This window comes from Aquarana catesbeiana, linkage group LG12 (genome assembly GCF_042186555.1).
Source record: "Aquarana catesbeiana isolate 2022-GZ linkage group LG12, ASM4218655v1, whole genome shotgun sequence".
NCBI classification, from domain to species: Eukaryota; Metazoa; Chordata; class Amphibia; order Anura; family Ranidae; genus Aquarana; species Aquarana catesbeiana.
The window spans coordinates 132,934,049-132,953,880 of NC_133335.1; the positions used below are offsets into that span (position 1 = coordinate 132,934,049).

The window sequence follows — 19,832 nt, forward strand, 5'->3', positions numbered from 1 at the left end:
GAACACTGTGAGCAGGACGCACCGCACTAACTTGTAGGTTTAGCTGAACACTGTGAGCAGGACGCACCCCACTAACTTGTAGGTTTAGCTGAACACTGTGAGCAGGACGCACCCCACTAACTTGTAGTTTTAGCTCAACACTGTGAGCAGGACGCACTGCGCTAACTGTAAATAGTCTAGCTGCCTGACTGTGGTACTAATAGGATCAAAAGAACACCAGCAATTTTCTTCAGGTAGCTGTATATACTGTAACAAGACAAGCCTGCCTGTCAGTAAGAAGATAGCAGGAACAGATCTAGCTGAACACTGTGAGCAGGACGCACTGCACTAACTGTAAATAGTCTAGCTGCCTGACTGTGGTACTAATACAATCAAAAGAACACCAGTAATTTTCTTCAGGTAGCTGTAAATACTGTAACAAGACAAGCCTGCCTGTCAGTAGGAAGATAACAAGAACGGATCTAGTTAAACTGAATACAGTGTATATATATATATGCAACACCTGGGATGCATATATATACACAATACACTGTAAGTGCAGCTAACTGACAGACTGTTCTGCCTAATCTATCTAACTCAAATCAAATGTCACTGTCTGTCTCTCTCTCTCTCTCTATGAACGCCGGAACACACACTACACAGGGCCGCCGTGCAGGCGGCCTTGTATAGTGTGGGGCGTGTACTAAATCCCCTGAGCCATAATTGGCCAAAGCATCCTTGGCTTTGGCCAATTACGGCTCTCTGTTCAGGCGGCGCTGTGATTGGCCAAGCATGCGGGTCATAGTGCATGCTTGGCCAATCATCAGCCAGCAATGCACTGCGATGCCGCAGTGAATTATGGGCCGTGACGCGCCACACAAATTTGGCGCGAACGGCCCATATCGTTCGCAATTCGGTGAACGGGCGAACAGACGATGTTCGAGTCGAACATGGGTTCGACTCGAACACGAAGCTCATCCCTAATCATATGCAGCCATTTGTGCACATCATATGCAGCCACTGTGCCCATCATATGCAGCCGCTGTGTCCGTCATATGCAGCCATTGTGCCCTTCAAATGCAGCCACTTGTGCCCATCATATGCAGGCATTTGTGCCCACCATATGCAGCCACTTGTACCCATCATATGCAGCCATTTGTGCCCATCATATGCAGCCACTGTGCCCATCATATGCAGCCACTGTGCCCGTCAAATGCAGCCACTATGCCCACCATATGCATCCACTTGTGCCCATCGTAAGCAGCCACTTGTGCCCATCAAATGCAGCCACTTGTGCCCATCATATGCAGCCATTTGTGCCCGTCATATGCAGTCACTGTGCCCATCATATGCAGCCACTGTGCCCATCAAATGCAGCCACTGTGCCCACAATATGCAGCCACTTGTGCCCACCATATGAAGCCATTTTTGTGCCCATCATACGCAGCCACTTGTGCCCATTATTTGCAGCCATTTGTGCCCGTCATATGCAGCCACTTGTGCCAATCAAATGCAGCCACTTGTGCCCATCATATGCAGCCACTTGTGTCCATCATTTGCAGCCACTTGTGTCCACAATATGCAGCCACTTGTGCCCATCAAATGCGGCCATTTGTGCCCATCAAATGCAGCCACTGTGCCCATCATGTGCAGCTATTTGTGCCCATCATATGCAGCCACTGTGCCCATAACATGCAGCCACTGTGCACATCAAATGCAGCCACTGTGCCCACCATATGCAAAAATATAGAGCTGCACCACCTTAAGCCCCACCCCTAGCTTGCTCTGCTGAAGGGGGGCAGGCCCCGTGTGTATATCAATGGCAGGTCGAGAAAAAATACAGAACTGTTCCTGTGGGAGGGGCCAAGCCTTTGCATAGCAGACATTCGTCATCAATATGATCATCCACACTGCATGATGTATATAATGTGAAGGGCTGTGCAATCTGTTCAGGAATGAAAACAGCAGCTTGACACACTCCGTTTACACAAATCTGTCTGTGCACAACCCTGCAAAATACATATACGGGAGGTCAAGGAAAATTATACTGCAGTGTCTTTGACAGTAGTGGATGGTACACAAAAAATTCAATTGCATCCTCACTTTGCCTGTCAAATGCAGCCATTTGTGCCCATGATATGCAGCCACTTGTGCCCATCAAATGCAGCCACTGTGCCCATCATATGCAGCCATTTGTGCCCATCATATGCAGCCACTGTGCCCGTCATATGCAGCCACTGTGCCCGTCAAATGCAGCCACTGTGCCCGTCAAATGCAGTCACTTGTGCCCATTGTACGCAGCCACTGTGCCCATCATATGCAGGCATTTGTGCCTATCATATGCAGCCACTGTGCTCGTCATATGCAGCCACTGTGCCCGTCAAATGCAGCCACTGTGCCCGTCAAATGCAGCCACTTGTGCCCATTGTACGCAGCCACTGTGCCCATCATATGTAGGCATTTGTGCCCACCATATGCAGCCACTTGTGCCAATCAAATGCAACCACTTGTGCCCATCATATGCCGCCATATGTGCCCATCATATGCAGCCACTGTGCCCATCATATGCAGCCACTGTGCCCATCAAATGGAGGCATTATGCCCACCATATCAATCCACTTGTGCCTGTCGTAAGCAGCCACTTGTGCCCATCAAATGCAGCCACTTGTGGCCATCATATGCAGCCATTTGTGCCCATTATATGCAGCCACTGTGCCCATCAAATGCAGCCACTGTGCCCACAATATGCAGCCACTTGTGCCCACCATATGCAGCCATTTATGCCCGTCGTACGCAGCCACTTGTGCCCATTATATGCGGCCATTTGTGCCCATCATATGCAGCCACTCATGCCAATCAAATACAGCCACTTGTGCCAATGATATGCAGCTACCTGTGTCCATCATATGCAGCCACTTGTCCCATCATATGCAGCCATTTGTGCCCATCATATGCAGCCACTGTTCCCATCATATGCAGCCACTGTGCCCGTCAAATGCAGCCACTGTGCCCACCCTATGCAGCCACTTGTGCCTGTTGTACGCAATCACTTGTGCCCATCATATGCAGCCATTTGTGCCCGTCATATGCAGACACTTGTGCCAATCAAATGCAGACACTTGTGCCTGTCATATGCAGCCACTTGTGGCCATCATATGCAGCCATTTGTGCCCATTATATACAGCCACTGTGCCCATCAAATGCAGCCACTGTGCCCACAATATGCAGCCACTTGTGCCCACCATATGCAGCCATTTATGCCCGTCGTACGCAGCCACTTGTGCCCATTATATGCAGCCATTTGTGCCCATCATATGCAGCCACTCATGCCAATCAAATACAGCCACTTGTGCCAATCATATGCAGCTACCTGTGTCCATCATATGCAGCCACTTGTCCCATCAAATGCAGCCATTTGTGCCCATCAAATGCAGCCACTGTGCCCATCATATGCAGCCATTTGTGCCCATCATATGCAGCCACTGTTCCCATCATATTCAGCCACTGTGCCCGTCAAATGCAGCCACTGTGCCCACCCTATGCAGCCACTTGTGCCTGTTGTACGCAATCACTTGTGCCCATCATATGCAGCCATTTGTGCCCGTCATATGCAGACACTTGTGCCAATCAAATGCAGACACTTGTGCCCATCAAATGCAGCCACTTGTGCCCATCATATGCAGCCATTTGTGCTCATCATATGCAGCCATTTGTGCCCACCATATGCAGCCACTGTGCTCATCATATGCAGCCAATGTGCCCATCGTACGCAGCCACTTGTGCCCATCATATGCAGCCTTTTGTGCCTGTCATATGCAGCCATTTGTGCCATCATACGCAGCCACTGTGTCCATCATATGCAGCCACTGTGTCCATCAAATGCAACCACTGTGCCCACCATATGCAGCCACTTGTGCCTATTGTTCGCAACCACTTGTGCCCATCATATGAAGCCATTTGTGCCCGTCATAGCAGCCACTGGTGCCAATCAAATGCAGTCACTTGTGCCCATCATATGCAGCCACTTGTGCCCATCAAATGCAGCCATTTGTGCCCATCATATGCAGCCATTTGTGCCTGTCATATGCATCCACTGTGCCCATCATAAGCAGCCATTTGTGCCCATCATATGCAGCCACTGTGCCTGTCTAATGCAGCCACTGTGCTCGTCATATTCAGCTACTGTGCCCTTCAAATGCAGCCACTTGTGCCCATTATATGCAGGCATTTGTGCCCACCATATGCAGCCACTGTGCCCATCATATGCATCCACTGTGCCCGTCAAATGCAGCCACTGTGCCCACCGTATGCAGCCACTTGTGCCCATCGTAGGCAGCCACTTTTGCCCATCATATGCAGCCATTTGTGCCCATCATATGCAGCCACTGTGCACATCATATGCAGCCACTCTGCCCGTCAAATGCAGCCACTATGCCCACCATATGCATCCACTTGTGCCCGTTGTAAGCAGCTACTTGTCCCCATCAAATGCAGCCACTTTTGCCCATCATATGCAGCCACTCGTGCCAATCAAATAGAGCCACTTGTGCCAATCATATGCAGCTACCTGTGTCCATCATATGCAGCCACTTGTGCCCATCAAATGCAGTCACTGTGCCCATCATATGCAGCCATTTGTGCCCATCATATGCAGCCACTGTGCCCATCATATGCAGCCACTGTGCCCGTCAAATGCAGCCACTGTGCCCACCCTATGCAGCCACTTGTGCCTGTTGTATGCAATCACTTGTGCCCATCATATGCAGCCATTTGTGCCCGTCATATGCAGACACTTGTGCCAATTAAATGCAGGCACTTGTGCCTGTCATATGCAGCCACTTTTGCCAATGAAATGCAACCAATTGTGCCCCTCATATGCAGCCACTTGTGCCCATCAAATGCAGCCACTTGTGCCCATCAAATGCAGCCACTTGTGCCCATCATATGCAGCCATTTGTGCTCATCATATGCAGCCATTTGTGCCCACCATATGCAGCCACTGTGCTCATCATATGCAGCCAATGTGCCCATCGTACGCAGCCACTTGTGCCCATCATATGCAGCCTTTTGTGCCCGTCATATGCAGCCATTTGTGCTATCATATGCAGCCACTGTGCCCATCATATGCAGCCACTGTGTCCATCAAATGCAACCACTGTGCCCACCATATGCAGTCAGTTGTGCTCATTGTTCGCAACCACTTATGCCCATCATATGCAGCCATTTGTGCCCATCATATGCAGCCACTGGTGCCAATCAAATGCAGTCACTTGTGCCCATCATATGCAGCCACTTATGCCCATCATATGCAGCCACTTGTGCCCATCAAATGCAGCCATTTTTGCCCATCATATGCAGCCATTTGTGCCTGTCATATGCAGCCACTGTGCCCATCATAAGCAGCCATTTGTGCCCATCATATGCAGCCACTGTGCCCGTCATATGCAGCCACTGTGCCCGTCATATTCAGCTACTGTGCCCTTCAAATGCAGCCACTTGTGCCTATCATATGCAGCCATTTGTGCCCGTCATATGCAGCCACTGTGCCCATCATATGCATCCACTGTGCCCGTCAAATGCAGCCACTGTGCCCACCGTATGCAGCCACTTGTGCCCATCGTAGGCAACCACTCGTGCCCATCATATGCAGCCATTTGTGCCTATCATATGCAGCCACTGTGCCCATCATATGCAGCTGTTTTTTGCACGTCGTATGCAGCCACTTGTGCCCATTCTTTGCAGCCATTTGTGCCCATCATATACAGCCACTTTTGCCAATCAAATGCAGCCACTTGTGCCCATCATATGCAGCCACTTGTGTCCATCATATGCAGCCACCTGTGTCCATCATATGCAGCCACTTGTGCCCATCAAATGCAGCCATTTGTGCCCTTCAAATGCAGCCACTGTGCCCATCATATGCAGCCACTGTGGCCGTCAAATGCAGCCACTGTGCCCACCATATGCAAAAATATAGAGCTGCACCGCCTTCAGCCCCGCCCCTAGCCTGCTCTGCTGAAGGGGGGCGGGCCCCGTGTGTATATCAATGGCAGGTTGAAAAAAATATATAGAACTGTGCCTGTGGGAGGGGCCAAGTCTTTGCATAGAAGACATTCATCATCAATATGATCATCCACACTGCATGATGTACATAATGTGAAAGGCTGTGCAATCTGTTCAGGAATGAAAACAGCAGCCTGACAAATGGAGACTCTGTTTACACAAATCTGTCTGTGCTCAGCCCTGCAAAATACATATACGGGAGGTCAAGGAAAATTATACAGCAGTGTCTGTGACAGTAGCGGCTGGTACACAAAAATTTTTGGGGGGTGAAAACAAACTGAGAAATACTGAAACCACCCCCCAATCAATTGCAGCCTCACTGTGCCTGTCAAATGCCGCCATTTGTGCCCACCATATGCAGCCATTTTGCCCATCATATGCAGCCACTCTGTCAAATGCAGCCACTGTGCCCATCATATGCAGCCACTTGTGTCCGTCGTACGCAGCCACTTGTGCCCATAAAATGCAGCCACTTGTGCCCAATATATGCTGCCATTTATGCCTGTCATATGCAGCCACTGTGCCCATCATATGCAGCCACTGTGCCAATCATATGCAGCCACTGTGCCCACCATATGCAGCCACTTGTGCACGTTGTATGCAGCCATTTGTGCCCATCATATGCAGCCATTTGTGCCCGTCATATGCAGCCACTTGTGCCAATCAAATGCAGTCACGTGTGCCCATCATTTGCAGCCAATTGTGCCCATCAAATGCAGTCACGGTGCCCATCATTTGCAGTCATTTGTGCCCATCAAATGCAGCCACTTTGCCCGTCATATGCAGCCACTGTGCCCATCAAATGCAGCCACTGTGCCCGTCAAATGCAGCCACTTGTGCTCATCGTACGCAGCCACTGTGCCCATCATATGCAGGCATTTGTGCCCACCATATGCAGCCACTTGTGCCTGTAACGATATCACGTACTGGACATGTAAAGCTGTAGCTAACTGTCATGTTGTGTGGAAGAAGCCATGGCAGTTTGGCTAACCATGTAACATTACAGAGAAATCTGAACTCCCTCCTCCCTCCTCTCTTGTCTTAGGAATTCAAAGCTTTTTAAGTTCAACAGAAAAGGTTATCTCAACAGAGAAAACAGAACCAGGCTAGGTCAGTAGAAAAACAGTTGTTGAAAGGGCAGAGTGTTCAGGCCTGTCGTAAAACTGTCACCCTCTCCCTTCAGAGACCCAACAGGCCCCGGTTGTAAAATGTCTGAATACACCTCAGTGGAATAAGTATGAAATTTCAGCATGTTTCATAACTTCTGACTTAGTAATAGCACAGCCATAATATGGACATATTTAGTTTCCACAGATAATTTGTAACATTTCAAGTCCAGACACCCCTATTTCAGGTCATATGGGAAACCACTGGTACCACTTATTCCTCCTAAGCAGACTATACATTATAGACATAGCATGTTTAGATTTGTTTTGAAGGAAATCTCACGCTGAATAATAATATGGATATTTGGAGTCTGTAAACACTATAGATGCAGATATATGAATATGTATCACAAAATCTACCTGGGACATGGTCATGAGTATAGACACCTCCCAGCAACCAACCCCTAAACAAGATGACCAGACGATTGGTCACTGGTCGCTGTCAACACCCCCTTTGATTTGACAGAAAAGAGGAGATGCCAAGACAATGGTCAGTTCTCCTTTTACCATCCAAGAAGAAACATCTGCCAAGTCGAGAACCGATTACCTAGCTCATCGATCGAACTCTGATCAACCCTTGGACATTAATTGCAAGTATTCTTTCTTCCCAATTCTACCTTATTGCTTTGTGGCTGTATATTGTCTTTATCTTTGAAACATCTTTTTTCTGTAAATGTTTTATTTGCATCAACTTTGACCTTTTCATAATAAACCCTTATGTTGAAAAGTGTTAACCTTGTCTCTAAAGCTCTTAACGCAAGCTATAAACGAAACTGCCTCTTGAAGGGCGCTACTGTTGTAGAGTAAGACTCTGAGCAGACCTGTCTGTGGTGGCAGTGTGTGTGGCGGACGCTTATTCTAAAATTATAATTGGTATTGCTAAAATTACGAGTCTCCCCCGGCTCGGTCTTTTAAACGGGGGTGGTGGCAGTTAAAGGGTTAATGGTGTAATTAGCCCAGTGACAATCTCTCTCAGGCTGCTCGCACCTAGATTGTGGTCCCGCAAGCTGGAAAATCTTTGTGCTTGGCGCAGCTGAGAGTGGCATTGTTACGTAATTGACAGCGTGGTGTGAGGTTGGCTGGTCCTTCGTCGCAAGTTAACGAGGAGGGCAGGGATCTGACACCCGCGTTCGTCACATATTGGCTGGCAGCGTAGCGGGATAGTTTCGCATTAAGAGCATTCAGTGCATTGTTAGGAATTAGCTCTGCACTGAAGGATTGTAACCTTTGTGGAAACAGTCCTTAGAGACAAGCTGGTGCATATTTTTTGATTTTTATTTTTTCAAGAGAGACATACAGCAACAGCTCTTTCCTACACCTTCTTCCTATCTCTTCTTTCTGTTCTATCTTTTCTGCTTGCAACATGTCTGGGTTATCAGCATATAAAAAGATGAGCAAGAATGAACTGACTGTTGAGTGCACAGGAAGAGGAATTGACGTTGGTGGCAAAAATCGTGAAGGCTTGATACATGCCTTACAGGAGTTTGATATCCGTGCAGGCAAGAACCTGGGGGAAACTGGACCAGAAAGGGTTTCCGCTACTCCAGAGCCCAGTGGTTCAGAGGCGGCCTCACCAGATGGGCAAGCAGAGACTGACACTGGAATACCACGGATTGTTACCTCCAAGCCACCACCAAAGCAGGCCAACATCAGATTGCCTGAAACCATCATAGACTCTCTTCAAATGCAAGAAACTCTACAAAACCTCAGGGAGACTGATCCTGTGGTGTACCTGCAGTTTCTGGAACGCCAGGCCGAGAGAGAGGCTGCGGAACGTAGGGCTGAGCGAGAGGCGTCAGAATGCCAGGCTGAGAGGGAGGCTGATCGTCGGCACAAATTGGAGATGGCTAGGCTCCAGCAGCAGCGACAGGCTCAGAACCTCGGATCCCTAGAGCACAGGGATGCCTTTCTGCCAGTGACCCCGGCAGCCAAATTTCCAGTTATGGAAAAGGACAGTGACATTGACGTGTATCTACTGTCGTTTGAAAAAACTTGCCGTCAGTACCATCTGCCCCCAGCACAATGGGCCCGGTACCTGACACCAGGGCTACGAGGCAAGGCCCTGGATGCTTATGTCGAACTGTCAGAAGAGCAGTGTGACGATTATGAGGCCCTAAAGGTTGCAATCGTCCAAAAGTTTCAGCTAACCCCGGAAGTGTACTGGAAGCGTTTTAGGTCCTTGCAAAAGGGGCCCAGGGACTCATACATGGATGTGGTAGGTCGCTTACGTACCACATTCCAGCAGTGGACTAAAGGCTTGAAAGCCGATTCTTTTGAATCCCTGGAGGATCTTATGATTGAAGATCAACTTTTGCACATCTGTCCTACAGACGTCAGACAGTTTGTGCTGGAGCGAAAGCCAACCTCTGCCAAAGCAGCAGCAGAACTGGCAGATACCTATATCCACTCTCGGGTATCTGACCATCGCAAGGCTCCTCCGAATTGCTGGAAAGGAGGGAAATCGCACACGGCAACCCCTCCTCTGCCTACCAACCAAGTTCCTCAGCAGCAGGAACCTGCAGCTCCTGGAGCCAAGGCCTTCCTAACTGACAAACGCAAATGCTACAACTGTGGGGAAGCCGGACATCTCAGGACGCAGTGCCCTGAGCAGAAGAAGACGACATCACCTGGCCATCCGGCCAGCAACCCTTCTTCCGTGCTGTTCGTCCCACCAACTTGCAGCCAGTCACCGTGGGCCACCAGATCGTTACTGGTTTCCGTGACACAGGAGCTGAAGTCACTTTGGTCAGACATCATCCTTGGAAAGTTTTTTACCCTCACCGGAGTCGGGGGGACCCGCTCACGAGTACCCCGTGCCTATGTTTTCATTGATTGGGGTGCTGGAAGTGGGATGAGAGAAGTGGGAGTCTCGGAGGAGATCCCCACTGCGGTGTTGTTGGGTGCTGATTTAGGTACCCTTGTTTCTTACTATGCCCCTGCTAAAAGCACCCAGGATGCTCCCATGGAACCAGGGGCAGATCCAGAGTCTAGTCTCGGGAGGGGCACTGCCAGAAAATCCGTTTTCTTTGTGGGTAATTTATCGGGGAAACGGCTGGTGTTTGCGCTTCAATCATCCCGGCACCAGTGTCAGGATGATTGAAGCACATTTTTTCTATAATTACATTGTAATATAAAATGAAATAGTTCAACTCACCATAATGCTGAATCAGTGGGAGACCTGAGTTTGTCACTTGCCACGTTACCTGCTACACATTGCGGATTGTCACTTGCCTGCCACCAGATGCAGATTGCCACTTGCCACGTCACCTGCCACACCTTGCGGATTGCCACGTCACCTGCCACACCTTGCGGATTGCCACTTGCCACGTCACCTGCCACACCTTGTAGATTGCCACTTCACCTGCCACACCTTGCGGATTGACACGTCCCCTGCCACACCTTGTGGATTGCCACTTGCCACGTCACCTGCCACACCTTGTGGATTGCCACTTGCCACGTCACCTGCCACACCTTGCGGATTGCCACTTGCCACGTCACCTGCCACACCTTGCGGATTGCCACTTGCCACCTCACCTGCCACACCTTGCGGATTGCCACTTGCCACCTCACCTGCCACACCTTGCGGATTGCCACTTACCTGCTAAGGTGGTGTTTTGGTTGTCTCTTGCTGTGTCCCAGAGTCAGGCAGCAGAGAGATAATGTAATCTCCCTGCTGCCTGCCCAGTCACTGGAGCCAACACTAACACTGCTATCCTTGGTGCTGCTGCTGGGGGTTTTCCGTCCTGCCCTCAACCATTCCTTCTCCTCATGCCACATTCCCCGCTCCTCCGTGGAGAAGATGATGCCGCGCAGAGGGACACTGTTACCCTACGTGGATCCGGCCTGGCCAGTCATTGGTCGTAATCCATAATGGAGGCGCCTGTCACTCGCCTCCCCAGGCCAAGAAACAATTGCTGTGCCGGCGCCGTGCTCCTGCAGGCCGGCCGCGGTGCCGGAAGCTACATGGTTGCGGGAGGCGGCCGCGGGAGGACAGGTGAAGGTTTTTTCATGCGGGGGTGGCTTTTTGCCACCCCCCCATGGCGCCCATGGCTGTCATACCCCAGAAACGCCACTGCCAATGTGACTCTGACATCACTCGTTGCTAGACGCTGGGCGGCCCCGGCGTTAGCAACGAGTGCAGGGAAGAGGCTCCACCCACCCCTCCTCCTAGTCAGTCAGTGCGGCCGTAACTACATTAGACGGGTCTCTCTCTCGATGCCGCTGATCGGCTGATGTGACAGAGAGACTCGGGCTGCGGGCATAGGCAGCAATAACATGATGGGAGATTGTCAGTGCGACTATTTCGGGGGGGGGGGGGGCAATTGCCCTGTTGCCCCCCCCTGGATCCGCCCCTGCATGGAAGAGGAGTCCATCGACTTCCCTGTCAGTCGGGACATTGCGTCCGCATTCGCATTGGCATCATGACCGCGATACTGGATTTTGTAGCTGTATGCACCCAAGAATAGGGCATAGCGTTGGAGGCGGGCCGCAGTAGTCTGAGAGATGCCTTTGTCAGGGCTAAAGATCTGAAGGAGTGGTTTATGGTCTGTCAGTATGGTGAATTCCCTACCATACAGGTAAAGATGAAACTTCTTAATTGCCCATATCAGCGCTAGAGCCTCTTTGTCAATGTGTGAGTAATTGTTTTCTGCTTTTGTCAAAGACCTGGAGGCAAATGCCACTGGTTTTTCTGACCCATCTGGTAAGATGTGAGATAGTACAGCACCCAGACCATAGGGTGAGGCATCACAAGCCAAGGTGAGAGGCTTCTGGAGGTCATAGTGCACGAGCATGCGTGACGCCAACAGCTTCCGCTTAGAGACTTCAAAAGCCCGTTGGCATGCAGCTGACCAGTCCCATCTTGAATGTTTTTCCAAAAGCTTGTTCAGCGGAAACAAGGTGTGTGCCAGATCTGGCAGGAATTTGTGGTAATAGTTCAGCAAGCCAAGGTATGATCGCAACTGCTGGACGTTGGTTGGGGCTGGAGCTTTGACTAAAGCATCAACCTTGGCTTCCGTGGTGTGTATACCCTCTGCATCCACAAGGTGGCCACAAAACTCCAATTTAGGCACCATGAATTGGCATTTTGCTAAGTTCACTTTTAGACCCTGTTCTTGGAGTCTCGCCAACACAAGCTCCACGTTCCGCTTGTGTTCCTGCTCTGTCCGTCCTGTGATGAGCATGTCATCTAGCAGGCACTGTGTGAAAGGAATGTCCGCCAAAATCTCGTCCATTTTTCGTTGCCAAATGGCTGGGGCAGAGGCTACACCAAACACCATCCGATTGTATTCATACAGTCCCTTGTGGGTGTTGATGGTTAGAAACTTGCGGGAAGAAGGATGGACCTCAAACTGTAAATATGCTTGTCTGAGATCAAGCTTGGTGAACTTTTGGCCCCCTGCAAGAGAGGCAAAAATGTCATCTACTCTGGGTAGAGGATACTGGTCTATCTCCAGTTGGGAGTTCAGTGCCATGCGGAAATCGCCACAAATGCGTAAGTCCCCATTCGCTTTCTTTACTGGTACAACTGGTGATGCCCACTCGCTGTGCTCTACCTTGGAGATGACACCTTGTTCCTCCAGCCGACTTAGTTCTGCTTCCACTCCTGCTCGCAGTGCGAAAGGTACTGTCCGAGCTTTGAAGAACTTAGGCTGTGCGTTGGGTTTCAGCTTGAGTCTTACACAGTCGTGCTTTATTTTCCCCAACTGGTCATCAAAGACCTTTGGGAAACGCTGCTTCAGGGACACCACCCATCCCTCATTATCTCCTAATGGAATTGTAACAGTGTTACATGGATTTATGGTGATGTCTGGCATACCAAAGTGAGCAATCCAGTCCCTCCCAAAGAGAGGGGGTCCCCCATTTTCTAGGATGTATAATGGCAGTCTCTTTGTCTGACCCTTGTACAATACCTGTACTTTCGCATAACCCAGTGGGTGGAGTATCTGCTTTGAATATGTCTGCAGTTTGATTGGTGTTGGGCGGACAGTTGTTTGGGTCTGAAGTTGTCTCCATTGTTTCTGGGTGATAACTGAAACTGCTGCTCCTGTGTCTACATCCATCTTGAGTTTCTTTCCCTCCACAGTTACCTCTACAGTCATTGCGGAGGGTGCTGAATGCATATGATGTATGTCTAATCTGTGGAGCACTTCCTCATCCTCTGACTCAGATGATGTATATCTTCCCACCATATATGCCTTTGTCTTGGGGTTCAGAGGTTGTTTATCTCGCACCTTCTTGCTACGGCAAACTCGTTTAAGATGGCCTGTCCTACCACAATTATGACAGGTCTGATCCTTAAACCGGCAGACTTTGTGGTCATGGTCTGTATTTCCACAACGGTAGCAGGCTGACTCCCGGCTTGGTGGGAGTCTGTATTTCCAGTTTTCGGCAGTTGGCTTGACTGCTGTTCTGAAAACTTCCTGTTTCACCTCTTCTTTTCTACCCTGGGGGTTCAATTCCTCTGTATCTTTCACAGCCATTTCCATCACTGAAGCTATTTCAATTGCCTTTGTAAGGGTAAGATCTTTCTCTGTTAACAGTCTCTTTTGGCTAGACTCACAATTCAGTCCCATTACAAACTTATCTCTCAGTGCAGTAGGTAGATACTCCCCAAAAGAACAGGTAGAGGCTAGTCTGCGAAGGGCGAGCACATAAGCTTTAATTTCTTCACCTGGCTGCTGCTGCCGCTGATAAAACCGAAATCTTTCTGCAATCTCTAATGGTTTAGGCTGGAAGTGATCCTCTAACAGTGTCAGGAGCTCTGCCAATGTCTTAGTTGCTGGCTTTACAGGGAAAAGGAGATCTCTAAGAGTGTCATATGTCTTAGCACCAACCACTGTCAGGAATACTGCTACTTGCCTGTTGTCTGGGATGGCATTTGCACTGAAATATTGTTCCAGTCTCTCAACCCAGGAACTCCAGGATGTCTGTTCCCCATCAAATTCACCTAATGTCCCAATCAATGACATTTTCCTGCTGGGCTCTGTGATTGCTTTTATCCAGATGACAATCCACACCGCCTTTGTCTCTCTCTCAGACTGATAGACACTTTGTAAATCCCATCCTCGTCGCCACTGTTATAGCCTCTGAGTTGTGAGAGACACAAGACTCTGGTCTGGAACAATGGATGTTTATTTCAGTAGACACTGTACACTGCAACATGCATCTCAGGACAGGTACATCTTATATGCTTCCTTACATGTGCTCTAAGATGGCTACTATACCCCTTGACCCTTGTCATCACTCCTGGGTGGAGCCAGCCTTAAAGTAACAGTACATGTGGAACCTTTCAGGTATAACACCTTGTGCATATCAAATGCAACCACTGTGCCCGTCAAATGCAGAAACTTGTGCCCATCGTACGCAGCCACTGTGCCCATCATATGCAGGCATTTGTGCCTATCATATGCACCCACTGTTCCTGTTAAATGCAGCCAATGTGCCCACAATATGCAGCCACTTGTGCCCACCATATGCAGCCATTTATGCAAGTCATGGGCAGCCACTTGTGCCCATTATATGCAGCCACTCGTTCCAATCAAATACAGCCACTTGTGCCAATCATATGCAGCTACTTGTGACCATCATATGCAGCCACTTGTGCCCATCAAATGCAGCCACTGTGCCCATCAAATGCAGCCACTGTGTCCATCATATAGAGCAATTTGTGCCCCTCATATGCAACCACTGTGCCCATCATATGCAGCCACTGTGCCCGTCAAATGCAGCCACTGTGCCCACCCTATGCAGCCACGTGTGCCTGTTTTACAGAACCACTTGTGCTCATCATATGCAGCCACTTGTGCCCGTCATATGCAGCCACTTGTGCCACTCAAATGCAGACATTTGTGCCCATCATATGCTGCCACTTGTGCCAATCAAATGCAACCACTTGTGCCCATCATATGCAGCCACTTGAGCCCATCATATGCAGCCACTTGTGCCCATCAAATGCAGCCACTTGTGCCCATCAAATGCAGCCACTGTGCCCATAAAATGCAGCCATTTGTGCTCATCATATGCAGCCATTTCTGCCCACCATATGCAGCCACTGTGCCCATCATATGCAGCCACTGTGTTCATCGTACGCAGCCACTTGTGCCCATCATATGCAGCCACTCGTGCCAATCAAATACAGCCACTTGTGCCAATAATATGCAGCTACTTGTGACCATCATATGCAGCCACTTGTGCCCATCAAATGCAGCCACTTGTGCCCATAGTACGCAGCAACTGTGCCCGTCAAATGCAGCCACTGTGCCCACAATATGCAGCCACTTGTGCCCACCATATTCAGCCATTTATGCCCGTCATATGCAGCCACTTGTGCACATTATATGCAGTCATTTGTGCCCATTATATACAGCCACTCGTGACAATCAAATACAGCCAATTGTGCCAATCATAAGCAGCTACTTGTGTCCATCATATGCAGCTACTGGTGCCCATCAAATGCAAACATTTGTGCCCATCAAATACAGCCACTGTGCCCACCATATTCAGTCACTTGTGCCCATTGTTCGCAACCACTTGTACCCATCATATGCAGCCATTTGTGCCCGTCATATGCAGCCACTGGTGCCAATCAAATGCAGTCACTTGTGTCCATCATGTGCAGCCACTTGTGCCCATCATATGCAACCACTTGTGCCCATCAAATGCAGCCATTTGTGCCTGTCAAATGCAGCCACTGTGCCCATCATATGCAGCCATTTGTGCCCATCATATGTAGCCACTGTGCCCGTCATATGCAGCCACTGTGCCCGTATAGTCAACCACTGTGCCCTTCAAATGCAACCACTTGTGCCTGTCACCTGCAGCCACTTGAGCCCATCATATGCAGCCACTTGTGCCCATCAAATGCAGCCACTTGTGCCCATCAAATGCAGCCACTGTGCACATAAAATGCAGCCATTTGTGCTCATCATATGCAGCGATTTCTGCCCACCATATACAGCCACTGTGCCCACCATATGCAGCCACTGTGCCCTTCATATACAGCCACTGTGCCCATCGTACGCAGCCACTTGTGCCCGTCGTAAGCAGCCACTTGTGCCCGTCGTACGCAGCCACTTGTGCCCATCATATGCAGCCATTTGTGCCATCATATGCAGCCACTGTGCCCGTCAAATGCAGCCACTGTGCCCGTCAAATGCAGCCACTTGAGCCCATCGTACGCAGCCACTGTGCCCATCATATGCAGGCATTTGTCCTATCATATGCAGCCACTGTGCCCATGAAATGCAGCCACTGTGCCCACAATATGCAGCCACTTGTGCCCACCATATGCAGCCATTTATGTCCGTCGTATGCAGCCACTTGTGCCCGTTATATGCAGACATTTGTGCAAATCATATGCAGCCACTCGTGACAATCAAATACAGCCACTTGTGCCAATCATATGCAGCTACTTGTATGCATCATATGCAGCCACTTGTGCCCATCAAATGCAAACATTAGTGCCCATCAAATGCAGCCACTGTGCCCACCATATGCAGCCACTTGTGCCCATTGTTCGCAACCACTTGTGCACATCATATGCAGCCACTGGTGCCAATCAAATGCAGTCACTTGTGTCCATCATGTGCAGCCACTTGTGCCCATCATATGCAACCACTTGTGCCCATCAAATGCAGCCATTTGTGCCCATCATATGCAGCCATTTGTGCCTGTCAAATGCAGCCACTGTGCCCATCATATGCAGCCATTTCTTCCCATCATATCCAGCCACTGTGCCCGTCATATGCAGCCACTGTGCCCGTCATATTCAACCACTGTGCCCTTCAAATGCAACCACTTGTGCCTGTCACATGCAGCCACTTGAGCCCATCATATGCAGCCACTTGTGCCCATCAAATGCAGCCACTTGTGCCCATCAAATGCAGCCACTGTGCCCATAAAATGCAGCCATTTGTGCTCATCATATGCAGCGATTTCTGCCCACCATATGCAGCCACTGTGCCCATCATATGCAGCCACTGTGCCCATCGTACACAGCCACTTGTGCCCGTCGTATGCAGCCACTTGTGCCCATCATATGCAGCCATTTGTGCCATCATATGCAGCCACTGTGCCCGTCAAATGCAGCCACTGTGCCCGTCAAATGCAGCCACTTGTGCCCATTGTACGCAGCCACTGTGCCCATCATATGCAGGCATTTGTCCTATCATATGCAGCCACTGTGCCCATCAAATGCTGCCACTGTGCCCACAATATGCAGCCACTTGTGCCCACCATATGCAGCCATTTATGTCCATCGTATGCAGCCACTTGTGCCCGTTATTTGCAGACATTTGTGCCCATCATATGCAGCCACCCATGACAATCAAATACAGCCACTTGAGCCAATCATATGCAGCTACTTGTGTGCATCATATGCAGCCACTTGTGCCCATCAAATGCAAACATTTGTGCCCATCAAATGCAGCCACTTTGCCCACCATATGCAGCCACTTGTGCCCATTGTTCGCAACCACTTGTGCACATCATATGCAGCCATTTGTGCCATCATATGCAGCCACTGGTGCCAATCAAATGCAGTCACTTGTGTCCATCATGTGCAGCCACTTGTGCCCATCATATGCAACCACTTGTGCCCATCAAGTGCAGCCATTTGTGCCCATCATATGCAGCCATTTGTGCCTGTCAAATGCAGCCACTGTGCCCATCATGTGCAGCCATTTGTGCCCATCATATGCAGCCACTGTGCCCTTCAAATGCAGCCACTTGTGCCAACATATGCATGCATTTGTACCCACCATATGCAGCCACTTGTGCCAATCAAATGCAGCCACTTGTGCCCATCATATGCAGCCTTTTGTGTCCATCATCTGCAGCCACTGTACCCATGAAATGGAGCCACTATGCCTACCATATGCATCCACTTGTGCCCTTCACAAGCAGCCACTTGTGCCCATCAAATGCAGCCACTTGTGCCCATCATATGCAGCCAAAAATAGGAGGTTGGGACTTTAAATGAGGTGGGCAAATGAGACCAGAGGGACAATCACAATCACGTAAAACATTTATTGATACATAAAGACACAAATAAATTACAAAAAAGGTAGTAATATCCAATCATATGAACAGTCCCATCTTGCCTGTTGAGTGGGGAACATAATGAGCAGCCCCCAAATGGTACAGGATAAAACAAATGAGAAAAATTGATTCATAGCAGTAGCATGAGATCACAAGGTAAACATTAAAGACTTGTGGATATATAAACCTAAAAAAGTCTATAATAAGTATGGTGCTTGTCGTAAGCCCAACGCGTTTCGTGTATCAAACACTCTTCAGGGGCAATATAGCACCAAAGTCTAAAGGGGAAGAAAAGGGGACAATATGATAAGAGACTGGGTAAGGTGCAAAAAATGCAACAGGAGCAAAATAAACGTATGAAGGAAACTAGCAGCCACTAAGCCCCCAAGGATACTCACATGTTACAGGAATGCGAACTCCAAGAGGTCCACAAGCAGCTGGCCACCCAATAACTCAGGTCCGGGAGCTGAGGGAGGAGCTTAAAGAGAGGAGCCGGGAAGTAAAAAGGGCCAGTTACATAGGTGTTCAATGAATGAAGGATCCACACTGGTAACATGTAAGGTGAAGGTTCTGGGGTAAAAAGAGTAATGTATGTCAAGTATGACCCCATATAAAGCTGGAGCCCCTAACAGCAGAGAGGTGTATAATAATCTAAAGAATGTCCCCCTTACCTAAGGGTGGTATGGAGTAGCCAAGCATGTCTGACCCAGTGATGGACCTGTTGTGTAAGAGCAGGCTAAAACAAATGTATGAGTCCTATCTATTCAGCCAATCCCCGCCCCAATCAGAGAAACTCCCCCCAGCATCACGTGGTGCAGACACAGGCTGGCGGGAAACTCATACCAGCGCAGCAGCCACCGCCGCTCACAGCTGCTGGAGAAGTCGCCCTCCACGTGTCCGCACGAGGAGGAAAACACAACGTCAGCGCCGGGACACTCACGCAGAGGTCACGCGCATGACGAGGGGGCGTGATGCCGACGCACAATGGGAAACCCGCCCCAGACACCCGCACCCGCCATAGCGGACGAGGGGGGAAAGGGGAGGGATCCCAGGTGTGCCTCGCAGCTCCCGGACACTGAACAGAAGGCAGCCAACCAAAAGCAGGCTCTATGGGGACACATACCACATGATCGCTCCAAAATGGAGGGAAGGAGCTGAAAAGAGTGGAAGAAAGAGTATAAAGAAACTACCAAACGAAAAAAAAAAAAAAAAAAACACACATGGGAACAATATAAAATTATTGTGATGATCTTAAGCAAACCCCCTAACACGGGGGGGGGGGGAACCTAAGGGTTCAAGGCAAATGCCTTGTAAGGTGAGTACCGTCGTAATAAAGCTTCCAGATGGACTCAAGCCCGAGCTCCATCGCTATATCGAGTAAATAAATGAAGTGGGGACTTTAAATGAGACTATACGTCTCCATCCCTGCACTAACATCAAACAAGAAAATAGGGACTTTGAATGAGGGGGGCAAATGAGGCCAAAGGAACAATCTAAAAAGATGAATCATTAGGTAAAAATGAATATGAAATTAACACAATGACATAATCATGCAATAATAGTCCCATGAAGATTATAGGCAAC

The 19,832-nt window shown here is 49.4% G+C and overlaps 1 pseudogene; it reads left to right on the forward strand.

The window, feature by feature from the left end:
- Positions 1-8,892: 8,892 nt before the first annotated feature.
- Positions 8,893-19,207, forward strand: LOC141113364 (uncharacterized; annotated as a pseudogene).
- The last annotated feature ends 625 nt before the right edge of the window (positions 19,208-19,832 follow it).